This window comes from Mus musculus, chromosome 6 (genome assembly GCF_000001635.26).
Source record: "Mus musculus strain C57BL/6J chromosome 6, GRCm38.p6 C57BL/6J".
In the NCBI taxonomy this organism is placed as follows: Eukaryota; Metazoa; Chordata; class Mammalia; order Rodentia; family Muridae; genus Mus; species Mus musculus.
In genome coordinates this window covers 42,765,085-42,784,152 of record NC_000072.6, presented here as the reverse complement: position 1 = coordinate 42,784,152, position 19,068 = coordinate 42,765,085, and the positions used below count along the sequence as shown (strand labels likewise).

At 40.0% G+C, this 19,068-nt stretch overlaps 1 non-coding gene across 1 annotated transcript; it reads left to right on the top strand.

Moving 5' to 3' along the window:
- The first annotated feature begins 8,472 nt into the window (after positions 1–8,472).
- On the top strand, positions 8,473–8,580 carry Gm22363. The gene has a single exon (XR_003956660.1). It is a non-coding gene; the product is annotated as a U6 spliceosomal RNA (small nuclear RNA).
- The last annotated feature ends 10,488 nt before the right edge of the window (positions 8,581–19,068 follow it).

Sequence of the window (19,068 nt, the reverse complement as noted above, 5' to 3'; positions counted from 1 at the left end):
TTCTTACCTACCCACTGGCCCACCACAAGACTCAATCACTGAACCCTTCCATTTCCTCCTGCCTTATAATTCTGACTCTATTCCCCTACTGTCAATTTATTTTATGTCAATTTATCTATACTCATTGATGCCATTTGAATGTGAAATTTCCTCAAATTAGCTAATATATTTGAACACTTAGCTTCCTTCTGTTTTGGGATCTTGTAAAACCTTTAGAAGGTAAAGCCTTGCTAGAGTAAGTTGGTCACTAGCACTAACCCGTACCTCTTCATCCTGAATCCTCATTGTATATACAGTGGGACCAGTTGTTTCATGTTCCTACTGCTGTGTCTTCATTTTTTTTTGGTAGAGAAAATCCTAGGAAAAGTTATTCAGGCTATGTTCCAGCCTCTGTCACTCCTCTTATGCAGGTCTACAGGGAGAGAGCTACAAGTAGAGCAGAAAGTTATGCAAGGAGGGGTAGAAAATAGCATGAGAGAACTGCCAGAGGCAGACAAGACAGGTGCAAAAGTAGAAGCTAATGTTAAAGGAATGCATCCCATTAAAGAGAAACCTCGTGCTCTGTACTGGAAACGTAGGAAAGGTACTTGAGGAAGACGCAACCCACTCAAGGTCCCATCTTGTGATAATCCAAACTTATTTGAAACGAGAGCCTGAACTGATGTTGCCAAAAGCAGGTATTTTCAAAGAACCACCTGTTAAAAAATTACAGAGGCTGCTCTTGTTGCTAACCAAGGCAGCTAGATAAAAGTTGAGCTGCCGTCGAAACTTGGCAGCATCATGATACTTGCCAGTATCGTGTGGTTGAAAAAATTCAATGATAAAGATATCATGGAAGCTGGTAACAAAGTTTCAGAAAGCCATGGAACCCAGGCAATGTGTGGCAGATTTGGAGTCCCTGAAAAAAGGAAGCTGTGAAGATGAAGTTTAAATGGAAATGGAGAACCCATATGCTGGAGATGACTTGACCATAAAAGGGCATCTACTAAGGAAAATGACAAGCATAGACTGGAGCTGGAATAGACAGCAGACTTGTAAGAGAGTGGTTATTTAAGCCCTCCAGAGCTTAGATGATTACATCGTGAGCCCTAGATGACACTCATGGAGCTACAGGATTTGTTGTTTAACTTGCTGAATTTTAGTCTGTCCTCATGCCTCCACTGTGGTCCGAGGTTCCCCCCGCCACCCGCCCCCACCCCTCACCCTCCGCTGGGGTGTGTGAAGGCTGTTCAGGCAGACGAAACAGGATGTAGCCTAAGATGAGGGTCCAAGGCCAGGTGAGAAACAAGGCAGGCAGAGGCAAAGGAGACATGGGTTCTGCTGGAAACCATGTGGAATCTGGAACAAGGGGCCCTTGCAGGCCTGGAACAAGCCCAGAGCAGAGCCATGGGAAGGGATCCAAAGGACACCCAGACCCGCTGGAAAGCTCGGGGACTTGGGAAGAGGGGGCCACCTAATCTAGTAATGAGCCAGGGCGGGGAGGGGGGATCTCTGGCTTAGCTCAGGGGTGAGTGTCCTGGAGCACAGAGAGGTCTTCTGTGGGAGACTTAGGCAGAGTGGGTGGCTCTGTATGACGAAGCCCCCCACCCCACCTCAGCGGTTCTTTATGAGAGAGAGAGAGAGAGAGAGAGAGACCTTGATGGTAAAAATGGATGCATAGGACTCATTCAGGGTGGACCAGAGATTAAGTACTTTTGCGGGAAGGAATGTGTGGAAACAGAAACTTATTGGCTAAACACTGGGGCCAGCCCATCTAGATACCTCATTGGCATGGAGAACTCTGCTGTCTAATGTCAAGATCTTCATGTGGGCGTCGTGATCATGTGCTCCAGGACAGGAACTGGGTCAAGAGCAGAAGAAACACCTACCTGTCTCAGGTATGAGATGACTACTTCCTTGAGAGAAGCACTGCAGAGAACTGCTCCTGGCATTCTGGCTAGTCCTAGTGACTCCTGATGACTCTTGCAGGTTCAGTGGAGGCCTGGGGATTTCTGTTGGATTGTGCCACCATTGCTTCTCTGTGCTTGGTGACACTTTCAGACTGAACTGTTGGTATCCTGACACTACCAAACTGGACTGCTGGTCTTCTGACAACAGAGATTGGAATCACTTCCAAATGACCTACTACCTAACCGGTCCTCATCCCCTTGTCCTATTTACCATCTTTTCTCCCCTACCTTTGGACAGTGAGTCTAGAAGCGGTGTCGAAGTGTTTGAGCACCCTTATTAGAGTAGGTTTTGAAAAATCTAAGCCTACAGATCATTATAGGCATGGCTGATTTCCAGGTCCTCCAACTCTTTATGTTCCTTGCCTGCGATGAGTAAGCAGCCTCTTTCTTCACATGCTCCTATCAGTACGATGTTCTATGTTTACTGGTCCAGAATCAACGTAGAGAAAGATTATAGACTGAAATGAAATTCAAAACTAGATCTTCACTCTCTTCAGTGGTTTATGTCAGGTATTTTCTCCAAGTAACATAAATTCTGATGAGCAAATTCAGCAGTAGCTCTCAACTCAAGTCAATGAGCAGCATCAAAGTCAAACACAATCCAAGTTTCACATTTTGCTTGTCCTCGGAACCAGCACTCATTCTGCAGTTACTTCTATTCTCAGTACAAGACATGGACTTTGTCTGACACAAAGGTCACTTGTTATGTATCTAACTAGAAACTGAACCACTTCCCTTTAGAAGCATTTATAAAAGGCACACTGCTACTTTATTAATTCACAGTTATTATTGCAAAGAGTAGCAGGATTATGCTAAATGACTTCATTTTATAAGAATCATGCATACAATTTCAGAAAGCTGCTTCCACAGAATTGATTTTTTTCAGAAGCTTGAAAAAGATGTAGTGGATAAAAGGTCAACTTACCAACTAGCAAAACTCCTAGATCCAGACTTTGAACAAGATGTAAAAATTACCTCAAAATGCATCAGATCTAGAATATAATGGGCCACAGGCTTAAATGTATTGAATCACAGACTTAATGCTGATGAAATATGACCTTAGATCAACCAATTATTTCCCCTATAGGACACAAAAATCATGTCCTAAAATTGAAAATTAATTAAATTAATTTTCTCAAAATTAAAACTTCTACTTGATTAAAAACGTCTTTAAGAGAATGAGATGATAAAACATAGATTGAGTGAAAATATTTGCAAATCAAGTCACTTATAAAACATTTATATCCAAAACATCTAACAAACCCTCAAAACTCAACAGATTTGTTCACAATTGATAAACATCAATAATAATTAATAATGTATTCTATCATATTAACATGCAAAGATAGCATGTTAGTAAACTTGAATGTTACACATTAATGAAAAGCCTGGATGACTATAACATGTGACAACATAAATGTGTCTTAAATGTATTATGCAACAGAAAGAATTCAGACCCTACTATTCAATTATAACCATGTGGTGTTATGCAACAAGAAAATGTGGAGTGATCAGAATATGACCCGTGGTTGCTAGCAGCTGACTTCCAAAAGAATTGGCCGAGTTCAGAAGTGTACAAAGGTATTTTTGGATTAATAAAACTTTTCTATATCTTCCATACAGTGGTGTTACATGATTGCATGTGTTTTTCTTAAACTAGAAGAATCGAGTCCATATCCTGGCCAGGCTTCTCTAGACAAGCTTTCTGCTTAAGATCTCAGCAGAAGCACTAGAGTAATTTCACGTTACAAAGGATATTTATTGGATAGGTATATACAATTAAGCTTAGAGAGTCCAACAATGGCAACTGCAGAGGTTGAGAACCTCTTAACAACTTATGATGGTTTTAATGAGATAGGCCAAATAGCTTGGGGCATTTGAATGCTAAGTCTTCAGTTAGTGAGCCTACTGGGTGAGGCTTATATTTTAGAGGAAGTGTGTCACAGGATGCAGGCTTTAGGAGTTTAAAGATGGCTCCTTCCTTCAAAATGGCCCCAGCCCTCCCAGTCCCTCACTTGGGCCCAAGCTGAACAAGTCAGCTCACACCCAGGACCAGATTCAGGACCTTGAGTTGGCCCACCCTAACATCTACACCATCTGTGGGCTGATGAGACTCCTGAGGACCCATAGCCACAGGATCTCCATGATTCTCAGCAGGATAACTGGAAGGAGTCTCACCAAGGGTACAGTATTGGCAGTGAAGCAAAACCCAAAGGCCTTGAACCAGACCAACCATTTACTATGCAAATAAAATTGTTTGGGGAAAAGGGTATACTGTTGGATATGCTGCAGCTTCCAATGCCAGTACAATACACACATATGTGATGGAAAGACAGGAGAGAAGCAGAGTGATGACTGCAAGGTGGAACTTGAGACCCATCAGCTGTGATGGGTGTGAGAGAAGGCAGCAATTTGTAGAAAGGTATGAAGGTTGTTGCCCAAGATTGCCAGCATCTTCCTTCCTTCCTTCCTTCCTTCCTTCCTTCCTTCCTTCCTTCCTTCCTCCCTCCCTCCCTCCCTCCCTCCCTCCCTCCCTCCCTCCCTCTCCCTCTCCCTCTTCCTCCCTCCCCCCTCTTTTTCTTTCTTTCTTTCTTTCTTTCTTTCTTTCTTTCTTTCTTTCTTTCTTTCCTTTCTTTCTCTTTCTTTCTTTCTTTCTTTCTTTCTTTCTTTCTTTCTTCCTTTCCCTCCCTCCCTCCTTCCTTCCTTTGTTCCTTTGTTCCTTCTGAAAGAAAGATGAAATTTCAAGACCTGTAAGTCATATAAAGTACTCAGAAATTGCTGGTTGTTTGTGAGCCTAGAGGCTGCCTGGGGCTGAGAAAAAAGAAAAACAAACCTGGGTATGCCCCATAGTTAAAACATTCCTGGGAACAGCTTAACCCTAAAGATAAAGAGAAATGTGAAGACATAACAGGGCTATCTAAATTGAGTCAACAACTCACAGAACTCTGACACCCTGCACATACATGTAATTTTTCTGCTGATGTTTGAATAAGCCAATAGTGTGTCGCTATGCTGAATTCCACACACCTAAGTCCCTTACCCCATAAAAACCCCTAGCTTTTGAGCCTCGTGGCCGACATCCATTATCTCCTATGTGGGATGCATGTCAGTCCAGAACTCCATCATTAAACGACCTTATGTAATTACATCAAGATGGTCCTTCGTGATTTTTTGGGTGCACGCCTAATTGGGAATTGAGTGGGGGTTTCCCCACTAGGTTCTATCACTTTCTTTCTTCCTTCCTTCCTTCCTTCCTTCCTTCCTTCCTTCCTTCCTTCCTCCCTCCCTCCCTCCTTCCCTCCCTTCCTTCCCTATGTTTTCTTTCTTCTTTTTATTCCTCTTTTTTAATTTTTCCCTTATTTTTTCTTTTTCTTGTTAATTTTCATTTTCATTTTTTAATTTTCTTTTGAAAGGGGAAGTTACAAGAGCTGGGGTGGACATGGAAAGGGCTGTGATATGAGTGGAATTGGGTGCATGATGGCAAATTCCAAAAGAATCAATAAAATATGTCAAAAACAAATGCATAAAATTAAATTAAATTTTTAAAAAGTTTAAAGATTTGAGTCATTTCAAGCTAGCTTTCTCTGTGCCATGCTTTCAGCTCAGGGTCTGAATCCTCAACCTCCTGGTCCTGGGCCATTCCTCAGCTGTCATCGACTCTATCTTGCTGAAACCATGGCACAAGTAAACTCTTCTTTCCATAACTTTCTTTGATCATGATTTTTTAATCGCAGCAGCACACAAGCAACCACTGTATTCCCCAGTCAATTAGACTGGATGTCTCACCAGTTCTAATCTAGTGCAAAAGGATTCTGAGAGAGCCATTGGCCATGAGTTAATGTGGGAAGAGCCACAGTAGGCTAATTGATGGACAGTTCTACACTGGATACTGGTATGTGTTACAGATAGCCCTGGGGCTAATTGTATTTGATATTAATTCTGTTCTCCTGTGAGGTGTTGTGAGCAAGGAATGAGTCAGCACTCAGGTGATTTCCTGTAAACCTTCTTCCCACCTTAATTTATAGATAAAGGCTAGAGCCGGTAATTGCGTAGAGAAAGAGGGGAAGGTGGAGCTTAAGGTTTTGGGAGAGAGAGAGAGAGAGAGAGAGAGAGAGAGAGAGAGAGAGAGAGGAAGGAGGAGGAGGAGGAGGAGGGAGGAGGAGGAGAAAGAAGGAAAGTGGAGCAGAAGCATCTGGCCTGGAGAAACCACAAGTTCCAAGGGATCTCTTATATGGGGAAGATGGTAGTGTAGTAGTTCTGCCCAATCTAGGCACACAGCATATATTCATATTAATTGAGTTGTGTTTGCATTGCTCAGGCTTATTTGGGTTGGAGATTTACCGCAACAGGTATCAGTGAAGAATGGACCACAACAGTGCAACGTGCTCATGTGTAAGCTGAGAGAGTGAGCAGCCACACAAAGCCATAGCTTTCTTATTGGACATCTTTATATCTGAGCCACCCCCAGGAGGTAACTGATGCCCACTCCAAGACACAGCATTCCATCCTCACTGAATCTGAAGTATAACTTAGTTGAAGCTAGGTCAAGAGCGCACCTTCCATATCATTTTCACACTATCTTGAAGGAAGCAGGGGCTACTGCCATGTAGAAGACAAAAGTCATGAATATTTCATAATATCAGCTATGCCCCAACAACAAAAAGTTATTCAGCCCCAAAGGTCCATAGATATTTGTTTCTGTTAAGAACCCCTCAGTGAAGCAAAATTATTATACTACAATAATAACTACAATAATGCCAAGAAAAAATGAAATCTAACACTGTGTGTCTCTTGTGAGAAAGATTGTGACCACTGATGAAATCCTACAGTGAGAAAACTAATAAACTTAAATCCAGTAAGCTTCTAGATCTAACCCAAAATATGGGGTCTGAAGAAGATAACGCTACCTTCAGTATATCAGAAAAAAAAAATAAAGTAAAAATTGCACAGTCAGCAATCCAGCTGGGAGAAATTCTTGAGTTCTATTGAAAATGCAATTTCACCACTAACAAGATGTAGAAGCAAACACTACTGTTTCAAGGGTTTTCAGTAAGGACAGTGTATGTCCTTGTGAATGAAATGTTTATTTGAGCAATTGTAATTAGTGTGTGTGTGTGTGTGTGTGTGTGTGTGTGTAACTTTTAAGAGATAAAATATCACAGTTGAGTTATTTTATGGTTAGTAACTACTGAACAAAATTTTATTTTCAGATACTTTTCAGTGTCTTTGAAAAGTTATTTTTAATGACATTACTATTTAGAACACATCTTCTTACTGAACCAGCAATTCTAGTAGCTCCTATTTGTAATATCTTTCACAAACACCTAAGAAGTGGGAACAGCCGTCATGCCAAGAAATTTAATTTCCTGTTTGCTGAGAACTCCAATTTAAATACACATATCAAAAGATTCAAATCTATCATCCACGTATGAGGAAGAACATGCTGTGCTTGCCTTTCTGAGTCTAGGTTGTCACACTCAGAATGATGTTTCTGATTCCATCTATTTTCCTCCACATGTCATAATCTCACTTTTCTTTCCATATGAATTCTTCAATTGTATATATTTGTCACATTTTCATCAGGTATGGCACCTTATAAGCTTTTTCAATTTTCTTGATATTGTGAATAAATCAACAGTGGCCATGGAGGATCAAGTACCTCTCTGGCAGGATAGAGTCATTTTCATGCATGCCTATGAGTAGTATAGCTGCATCACATAGTAGGCCTATTCCCATAATTTTGAAAAAAACTTCACACTTATTTTCATAGTGCTGCAACTGTTCGCACTCCCACAACCGTGAATAAGTGTGTCCCTCTCTCCACATTCATGCCAGCATTTGTCTTCCTTTTGTTCTTCAGATCTTAGCTATAGTGTCTAGATTAAGATGGAATTTAAAAGAAGTTTTAATTGGCATATTCTTAGGGCCAAAGACATGAAGGACCTAAAAAATATTTCTCAGATTAACAGAAAAGCACTCAAAAGCTCAGCTAAATAAGGGACATACTCATCAAGTTTCATTCCTAGATGAGAAGTTATTGGCAGTTGATGGCTGCTGGGGAGGGAGACTGAGTTTTCTTCAAGGGTGCAATCCCTGTAATGAGACTTATGCTCTAGTAGATGGGCTTATACTTATACACCTAAAGGCAGCCATAAGTGTACTTAGTGTGGTTTAAGGTGGGGGGGGGGCAAGTAGGAGGGGAATAAAATTGGAATTGAGGATGACTTTCATCAAAACACATATCGCACATATGTGCAATATTCTTAATAAAAATTTTATTTTATGAAGTATGATTTACAAAGAAATAGAAGTCCTGAAAAAGGCCAATTAAATGGAAAAGTTAAAAATAGGGTTATCTCAGAGGATGGAACTTCTATTGAGAAAAATGCTTCCATAAGACTTGGCTATGGCAGGTCGGTAGGATATTTTTATAAATAGCAATTGATAGAGGATGGTCCTGCCCATTGTGGGTGGGGCAACCCTGGACTGGTGGTCCTGGGTTATATAAGAATAGAGACTGAGAGTGCTCGCTTCGGCAGCACATATACTAAAAATTGGAACGATACAGAGAAGATTAGCATGGCCCCTGCGCAAGGATGACACGCAAATTCGTGAAGCGTTCCATATTTTTATATACCTTCTTCTCAGCACCTCACGGGACCTTCTCCAAAATTGACCATATAATTGGTCACAAAACAGGCCTCAACAGATACAAAAATATTGAAATTGTCCCATGTATCCTATCAGACCACCATGGCCTAAGACTGATCTTCAATAAAAACATAAATAATGGAAAGCCAACATTCACGTGGAAACTGAACAACACTCTTCTCAATGATACCTTGGTCAAGGAAGGAATAAAGAAAGAAATTAAAGACTTTTTAGAGTTTAATGAAAATGAAGCCACAACGTACCCAAACCTATGGGACACAATGAAAGCATTTCTAAGAGCGAAATTCATAGCTCTGAGAGCCTCCAAGAAGAAACGGGAGACAGCACATACTAGCAGCTTGACAACACATCTAAAAGCTCTAGAAAAAAAGGAAGCAAATTCACCCAAGAGGAGTAGACGGCAGGAAATAATCAAACTCAGGGGTGAAATCAACCAAGTGGAAACAAGAAGAACTATTCAAAGAATTAACCAAACGAGGAGTTGGTTCTTTGAGAAAATCAACAAGATAGATAAACCCTGAGCTAGACTCACTAAAGGGCACAGGGACAAAATCCTAATTAACAAAATCAGAAATGAAAAGGGAGACATAACAACAGATCCTGAAGAAATCCAAAACACCATCAGATCCTTCTACAAAAGGCTATACTCAACAAAACTGGAAAACCTGGACGAAATGGACAAATTTCTGGACAGATACCAGGTACCAAAGTTGAATCAGGATCAAGTTGACCATCTAAACAGTCCCATATCACCTAAAGAAATAGAAGCAAAAATAAATAAATAAATAAATAAATCCAAGCGGTTGGGGATTTAGCTCAGTGGTAGAGCGCTTGCCTAGCAAGCCCAAGGCCCTGGGTTCGGTCCTCAGCTCCGGAAAAAAAAAAAGAAAAGAAATAGAAGCAGTTCTTAATAGTCTCCCAGCCAAAAAAAGCCCAGGACCAGACGGGTTTAGTGCAGAGTTCTATCAGACCTTCAAAGAAGATCTAATTCCAGTTCTGCACAAACTATTTCACAAAATAGAAGTAGAAGGTACTCTACCCAACTCATTTTATGAAGCCACTATTACTCTGATACCTAAACCACAGAAAGATCCAACAAAGATAGAGAACTTCAGACCAATTTCTCTTATGAACATCGATGCAAAAATTCTTAATAAAATTCTCGCTAACCGAATCCAAGAACACATTAAAGCAATCATCCATCCTGACCAAGTAGGTTTTATTCCAGGGATGCAGGGATGGTTTAATATACGAAAATCCATCAATGTAATCCATTATATAAACAAACTCAAAGACAAAAACCACATGATCATCTCGTTAGATGCAGAAAAAGCATTTGACAAGATCCAACACCCATTCATGATAAAAGTTTTGGAAAGATCAGGAATTCAAGGCCCATACCTAAACATGATAAAAGCAATCTACAGCAAACCAGTAGCCAACATCAAAGTAAATGGAGAGAAGCTGGAAGCAATTCCACTAAAATCAGGGACTAGACAAGGCTGCCCACTTTCTCCCTACCTTTTCAACATAGTACTTGAAGTATTAGCCAGAGCAATTCGAAAACAAAAGGAGATCAAGGGGATACATTTTGGAAAAGAGGAAGTCAAAATATCACTTTTTGCAGATGATATGATAGTATATATAAGTGACCCTAAAAATTCTACCACAGAACTCCTAAACCTGATAAACAGCTTCGGTGAAGTAGCTGGATATAAAGTAAACTCAAACAAGTCAATGGCCTTTCTCTATACAAAGAATAAACAGGCTGAGAAAGAAATTAGGGAAAAAACACCCTTCTCAATAGTCACAAATAATATAAAATATCTTGGCGTGACTCTAACTAAGGAAGTGAAAGATCTGTATGATAAAAACTTCAAATCTCTGAAGAAAGAAATTAAAGAAGATCTCAGAAGATGGAAAGATCTCCCATACTCATGGATTGGCAGGATCAACATTGTAAAAATGGCTATCTTGCCAAAAGCAATCTACAGATTCAATGCAATCCCCATCAAAATTCCAACTCAATTCTTCAACGAATTGGAAGGAGCAATTTGCAAATTCGTCTGGAATAACAAAAAACCTAGGATAGCAAAAAGTCTTCTCAAGGATAAAAGAACTTCTGGCGGAATCACCATGCCAGACCTAAAGCTCTACTACAGAGCAATTGTGATAAAAACTGCATGGTACTGGTATAGAGACAGACCAGTAGACCAATGGAATAGAATTGAAGACCCAGAAATGAACCCACACACCTATGGTCTCTTGATCTTCGACAAGGGAGCTAAAACCATCCAGTGGAAGAAAGACAGCATTTTCAACAATTGGTGCTGGCACAACTGGTTGTTATCGTGTAAAAGAATGCGAATCGATCCATACTTATCTCCTTGGACTAAGGTCAAATCTAAGTGGATCAAGGAACTTCACATAAAACCAGAGACACTGAAACTTATAGAGGAGAAAGTGGGGAAAAGCCTTGAAGATATGGGCACAGGGGAAAAATTCCTGAACAGAACAGCAATGGCTTGTGCTGTAAGATGTAGAATTGACAAATGGGACCTAATGAAACTCCAAAGTTTCTGCAAGGCAAAAGACACCGTCAATAAGACAAAAAGACCACCAACAGATTGGGAAAGGATCATTACCTATCCTAAATCAGATAGGGGACTAATATCCAACATATATAAAGAACTCAAGAAGGTGGACTTCAGAAAATCGAATAACCCCATTAAAAAATGGGGCTCAGAACTGAACAAAGAATTCTCACCTGAGGAATACCGAATGGCAGAGAAGCACCTGAAAAAATGTTCAACATCCTTAATCATCAGGGAAATGCAAATCAAAACAACCCTGAGATTCCACCTCACACCAGTCAGAATGGCTAAGATCAAAAATTCAGGTGACAGCAGATGCTGGCGTGGATGTGGAGAAAGAGGAACACTCCTCCATTGTTGGTGGGATTGCAGGCTTGTACAACCACTCTGGAAATCAGTCTGGCGGTTCCTCAGAAAATTGGACATAGTACTACCGGAGGATCCAGCAATACCTCTCCTGGGCATATATCCAGAAGATGCCCCAACTGGTAAGAAGGACACATGCTCCACTATGTTCATAGCAGCCTTATTTATAATAGCCAGAAGCTGGAAAGAACCCAGATGCCCCTCAACAGAGGAATGGATACAGAAAATGTGGTACATCTACACAATGGAGTACTACTCAGCTATTAAAAAGAATGAATTTATGAAATTCCTAGCCAAATGGATAGACCTGGAGGGCATCATCCTGAGTGAGGTAACACATTCACAAAGGAACTCACACAATATGTACTCACTGATAAGTGGATATTAGCCCCAAACCTAGAATACCCAAGATATAAGATACAATTTCCTAAACACATGAAACTCAAGAAGAATGAAGACTGAAGTGTGAACACTATGCCTCTCCTTAGAATTGGGAACAAAACACCCATGGAAGGAGTTACAGAGACAAAGTTTGGAGCTGAGATGAAAGGATGGACCATGTAGAGACTGCCATATCCAGGGATCCACCCCATAATCAGCATCCAAACGCAAACGCTGACACCATTGCATACACTAGCAAGATTTTATTGAAAGGACCCAGATGTAGCTGTCTCTTGTGAGACTATGCCGGGGCCTAGCAAACACAGAAGTGGATGATCACAGTCAGCTAATGGATAGATCACAGGGCTCCCAATGGAGGAGCTAGAGAAAGTACCCAAGGAGCTAAAGGGATCTGCAACCCTATAGGTGGAACAACATTATGAACTAACCAGTACCCCGGAGCTCTTGACTCTAGCTGCATATGTATCAAAAGAAGGCCTAGTCGGCCATCACTGGAAAGAGAGGTCCATTGGACACGCAAACTTTATATGCCCCAGTACAGGGGAACGCCAGGGCCAAAAAGGGGGAGTGGGTGGGTAGGGGAGTGGGGGTGGGTGGCTATGGGGGACTTTGGGTATAGCATTGGAAATGTAAATGAGCTAAATACCTAATAAAAATGGAAGAAAAAAAAAAGAATAGAGACTGAGAAAACCAGGAGGATCAAACCAGTAAACAACACTTCTTTACAGCTTCTGCTTCGCTCCTGCCTCCACGTTCATGCACTGTTCACATTCCTGTCCTCCCTGTTGTTGATGAGGAATTGTTATATGGGAGTGTGAGTGAAGTAAACTTGTTCCTCCTCAAGTTGTTTTTGGTCACAGTGTTTCATTGCAATACTAACCTTAACTAAGACAAAAGGTAAAAGACATTTTGGCATCCAAGGCCTTGCCAAATCTGACAGTATCTACCTACCTACTTTATCTTCTTTATCTTCTCACTCTGCTGGGCCATTAAATTAAGCTTCCAATATATTACGATGTAAATTATTACACTATAAATTAGAGTTTGAACTATTTGCTCCATCTTTAGGTGTGTTTTGTTTTGTTTTGTTTTTTGTCATCTTGTTTTTAGTCTCAGCCTAAAGGACCTTTCATGTGCATAGTTCTTCCATCACCTTAAATATCTTTACTCTAACTTTAAATTTATCACGTGCACTGTAGATGTTCATTGTCATCCATATTCTATATGTGTTTTCCTGTCAAGACTGTACCAGACTGCTTGTTTCAAAAAACATATAATATGATATTTTATAAATGTCATATGAATTCGAATCAATAGAAATTTAGCTGCCATTCACATCTTTAGGGAAGCCTGTACATATTTCAAGATTTGAGACTATATTACTATTGTAAAGTTATCATTCAAACATGAAATTAGTTCAGGTTAAATGGGTCTTAATCTGTGTTTGAAGCCTTATATTCTGTAATAATGTTGATAAATATAACAACTGAAAATGACTAAATATAAAGAAGTAATTCTGGGGAAATTATGGGGAAAAATTCTTCAAGGAAGTGATACACCCATGTTCACATTTGCCCCTATTCATTGTTCAATTATTATTTTTCTTTTATTTTATATTATTTGGGCCTTTCATCACTGATGAAATCACTGAGGGCCTATTGGGAGTATGAGAGATAATGAAAGAAAAGATTAATACACAAACATGAAAGGAACATTAACACCACCAACCAAACTACCTCAATTGCCCAAATCCATATTTGGTTGAAGAGTCAGTTCCTTATAAAAGTAAGTGTGTCTTTGATGTTTATATTTTATCTTATCATTTTTCTGATTGTTGTGTCCTCAAATCTTTTCAAGTTGTTTGAATGCTTCCAATAAGTGTCAGGAACAAGTGTTTACTTGGACAATAATACCTTTATATACTGGGTATATTCCTTTTTTTTTTTTTTTTTTTTTCATTTTTTTTTTAATTAGGTATTTAGCTCATTTACATTTCCAATGCTATACCAAAAGTCCCCCTTACCCACCCACCCCCACTCCCCTACCCACCCACTCCCCCCCTTTGGCCCTGGCGTTCCCCTGTACCGGGGCACACAAAGTCTGCGTGTCCAATGGGCCTCTCTTTCCAGTGATGGCCGACTAGGCCATCTTTTGATACATATGCAGCTAGAGTCAAGAGCTCAGGGGTACTGGTTAGTTCATAATGTTGTTCCACCTATAGGGTTGAAGATCCCTTTAGCTCCTTGGGTACTTTCTCTAGCTCCTCCATTGGGAGCCCTGTGATCCATCCATTAGCTGACTGTGAGCATCCACTTCTGTGTTTGCTAGGCCCCGACATAGTCTCACAAGAGACAGCTACATTTGGGTCCTTTCAGTAAAATCTTGCTAGTGTATGCAATGGTGTCAGCATTTGGAAGCTGATTATGGGGTGGATCCCTGGATATGGCAGTCTCTACATGGTCCATCCTTTCATCTCAGCTCCATACTTTGTTTCTGTAACTCCTTCCATGGGTGTTTTGTTCCCACTTCTAAGGAGGGGCATAGTGTCCACACTTCAGTCTTCATTCTTCTTGAGTTTCATGTGTTTAGGAAATTGTATCTTATATCGTGGGTATCCTAGGTTTTGGGCTAGTATCCACATATCAGTGAGTACAAATTGTGTGAGTTCCTTTGTGATTGTGTTACCTCACTCAGGATGATGCTCTCCAGGTCCATCCATTTGGCTAGGAATTTCATAAATTCATTCTTTTTAATAGCTGAGTAGTACTCCATTGTGTAGATGTACCACATTTTCTGTATCCATTCCTCTGTTGAGGGGCATCTGGGTTCTTTCCAGTTTCTGGCTATTATAAATAAGGCTGCTATGAACATAGTGGAGCATGTGTCCTTCTTACCAGTTGGGGCTTCTTCTGGATATATGCCCAGGAGAGGTATTGCTGGATCCTCCGGTAGTACTATGTCCAATTTTCTGAGGAACCGCCAGACTGATTTCCAGAGTGGTTGTACAAGCCTGCAATCCCACCAACAATGGAGGAGTGTTCCTCTTTCTCCACATCCTCGCCAGCATCTGCTGTCACCTGAATTTTTGATCTTAGCCATTCTCACTGGTGTGAGGTGGAATCTCAGGGTTGTTTTGATTTGCATTTCCCTAATGATTAAGGATGTTGAACATTTTTTCAGGTGCTTCTCTGCCATTCGGTATTCCTCAGGTGAGAATTCTTTGTTCAGTTCTGAGCCCCATTTTTTAAGGGGGTTATTTGATTTTCTGAGGTCCACCTTCTTGAGTTCTTTATATATGTTGGATATTAGTCCCCTATCTGATTTAGGATAGGTAATGATCCTTTCCCAGTCTGTTGGTGGTCTTTTTGTCTTATAGACAGTGTCTTTTGCCTTGCAGAAACTTTGGAGTTTCATTAGGTCCCATTTGTCAATTCTCGATCTTACAGCACAAGCCATTGCTGTTCTGTTCAGGAATTTTTCCCCTGTGCCCATATCTTCAAGGCTTTTCCCCACTTTCTCCTCTATAAGTTTCAGTGTCTCTGGTTTTATGTGAAGTTCCTTGATCCACTTAGATTTGACCTTAGTACAAGGAGATAAGTATGGATCGATTCGCATTCTTCTACATGATAACAACCAGTTGTGCCAGCACCAATTGTTGAAAATGCTGTCTTTCTTCCACTGGATGGTTTTGGCTCCCTTGTCGAAAATCAAGTGACCATAGGTGTGTGGGTTCATTTCTGGGTCTTCAATTCTATTCCATTGGTCCACTTGTCTGTCTCTATACCAGTACCATGCAGTTTTTATCACAATTGCTCTGTAGTAAAGCTTTAGGTCAGGCATGGTGATTCCACCAGAGGTTCTTTTATCCTTGAGAAGAGTTTTTGCTATCCTCAGTTTTTTGTTATTCCAGATGAATTTGCAAATTGCTCCTTCTAATTCGTTGAAGAATTGAGTTGGAATTTTAATGGGGATTGCATTGAATCTGTAGATTGCTTTTGGCAAGATAGCCATTTTTACAATGTTGGTCCTGCCAATCCATGAGCATGGGAGATCTTTCCATCTTCTGAGATCTTCTTTAATTTCTTTCTTCAGGGACTTGAAGTTTTTATCATACAGATCTTTCACTTCCTTCGTAGAGTCACGCCGAGATATTTTATATTATTTGTGGCTATTGAGAAGGGTGTTGTTTCCCTAATTTCTTTCTCAGCCTGTTTATTCTTTGTGTAGAGAAAGGCCATTGACTTGTTTGAGTTAATTTTATATCCAGCTACTTCACCGAAGCTGTGTATCAGGTTTAGGAGTTCTCTGTTGGAATTTTTAGGGTCACTTATATATACTATCATATCATCTGCAAAAAGTGATATTTTGACTTCCTCTTTTCCAATTTGTATCCCCTTGATCTCCTTTTGTTGTCGAATTGCTCTGGCTAATACTTCAAGTACTATGTTGAAAAGGTAGGGAGAAAGTGGGCAGCCTTGTCTAGTCCCTGATTTTAGTGGGATTGCTTCCAGCTTCTCTCCATTTACTTTGATGTTGGCTACTGGTTTGCTGTAGATTGCTTTTATCATGTTTAGGTATTGGCCTTGAATTCCTGATCTTTCCAGAACTTTTATCATGAATGGGTGTTGGATCTTGTCAAATGCTTTTTCTGCATCTAACGAGATGATCATGTGGTTTTTGTCTTTGAGTTTGTTTATATAATGGATTACATTGATGGATTTTCGTATATTAAACCATCCCTGCATCCCTGGAATAAAACCTACTTGGTCAGGATGGATGATTGCTTTAATGTGTTCTTGGATTCGGTTAGCGAGAATTTTATTAAGAATTTTTGCATCGATGTTCATAAGAGAAATTGGTCTGAAGTTCTCTATCTTTGTTGGATCTTTCTGTGGTTTAGGTATCAGAGTAATAGTGGCTTCATAAAATGAGTTGGGTAGAGTACCTTCTACTTCTATCTTGTGAAAAAGTTTGTGCAGAACTGGAGTTAGATCTTCTTTGAAGGTCTGATAGAACTCTGCACTAAACCCATCTGGTCCTGGGCTTTTTTTGGCTGGGAGACTATTAATAACTGCTTCTATTTCTTTAGGGGATATGGGACTGTTTAGAAGGTCAACTTGATCCTGATTCAACTTTGGTACCTGGTATCTGTCCAGAAATTTGTCCATTTCGTCCAGGTTTTCCAGTTTTGTTGAGTATAGCCTTTTGTAGAAGGATCTGATGGTGTTTTGGATTTCTTCAGGATCTGTTGTTATGTCTCCCTTTTCATTTCTGATTTTGTTAATTAGGATTTTGTCCCTGTGCCCTTTAGTGAGTCTAGCTAAGGGTTTATCTATCTTGTTGATTTTCTCAAAGAACCAACTCCTCGTTTGGTTAATTCTTTGAATAGTTCTTCTTGTTTCCACTTGGTTGATTTCACCCCTGAGTTTGATTATTTCCTGCCGTCTACTCCTCTTGGGTGAATTTGCTTCCTTTTTTTCTAGAGCTTTTAGATGTGTTGTCAAGCTGCTAGTATGTGCTCTCTCCCGTTTTTTCTTGAAGGCACTCATAGCTATGAGTTTCCCTCTTAGAAATGCTTTCATTGTGTCCCAAAGGTTTGGGTACGTTGTGGCTTCATTTTCATTAAACTCTAAAAAGTCTTTAATTTCTTTCTTTATTCCTTCCTTGACCAAGGTATCATTGAGAAGAGTGTTGTTCAGTTTCCATGTGAATGTTGGCTTTCTGTTATTTATTTTGTTATTGAAGATCAGCCTTAGTGCATGGTGATCTGATAGGATACATGGGACAATTTCAATATTTTTGAATCTGTTGAGGCCTGATTTGTGACCTATTATGTGGTCAATTTTGGAGAAGGTACCATGAGGTGCTGAGAAGAAGGTATATCCTTTTGTTTTAGGATAAAATGTTCTGTAGATATCTGTCAGATCCATTTGTTTCATCACTTCTGTTAGTTTCAGTGTGTCCCTGTTTAGTTTCTGTTTCCATGATCTGTCCATTGGTGAAAGTGGTGTGTTGAAGTCTCCCACTATTATTGTGTGAGGCGCAATGTGTGCTTTGAGCTTTACTAAAGTTTCTTTAGTGAATGTGGCTGCTCTTGTATTTGGAGCATAGATATTCAGAATTGAGAGTTCCTCTTGGAGGATTTTACCTTTGATGAGAATGAAGTGTCCCTCCTTGTCTTTTTTGATGACTTTGGGTTGGAAGTCAATCTTATCAGATATTAGGATGGCTACTCCTGCTTGTTTCTTCATACCATTTGCTTGGAAAATTGTTTTCCAGCCTTTCATTCTGAGGTAGTGTCTATCTTTTTCTCTGAGATGAGTTTCCTGTAAGCAGCAAAATGTTGGGTCTTGTTTGTGTAGCCAGTTTGTTAGTCTATGTCTTTTTATTGGCGAGTTGAGACCATTGATGTTAAGAGATATTAAGGAAAAGTAATTGTTGCTTCCTGTTATTTTAGTTGTTAAAGGTGGCATTCTGTTCTTGTGGCTGTCTTCTTTTAGGTTTGTTGAGGGATTACCTTCTTGCTTTTTCTAGGGCGTTGTTCCCGTTCTTGTATTGGTTTTTTTCTGTTATTATCCTTTGAAGGGCTGGATTCGTGGAGAGATAATGCGTGAATTTGGTTTTGTCGTGGAATACTTTGGTTTCTCCCTCTATGATAATTGAGAGTTTGGCTGGGTATTGTAGCCTGGGCTGCAGTTTGTGTTCTCTTAGTGTCTGTATAACATCTGTCCAGGCTCTTCTGGCTTTCATAGTCTCTGGTGAAAAATCTGGTGTAATTCTGATAGGCTTGCCTTTATATGTTACTTGACCTTTTTCCCTTACTGCTTTTAGTATTCTATCTTTATTTAGTGCATTTGATGTTCTGATTATTATGTGTCGGGGGGAATTTCTTTTCTGGTCCAGTCTATTTGGAGTTCTGTAGGCTTCTTGTATGTTCATATGCATCTCATTCTTTAGATTTGGGAAGTTTTCTTCAATAATTTTGTTGAAGATGTTTGCTGGACCTTTGAGTTGAAAATCTTCATTCTCATCCACTCCTATTATCCGTACGTTTGGTCTTCTTATTGTGTCCTGGATTTCCTGGA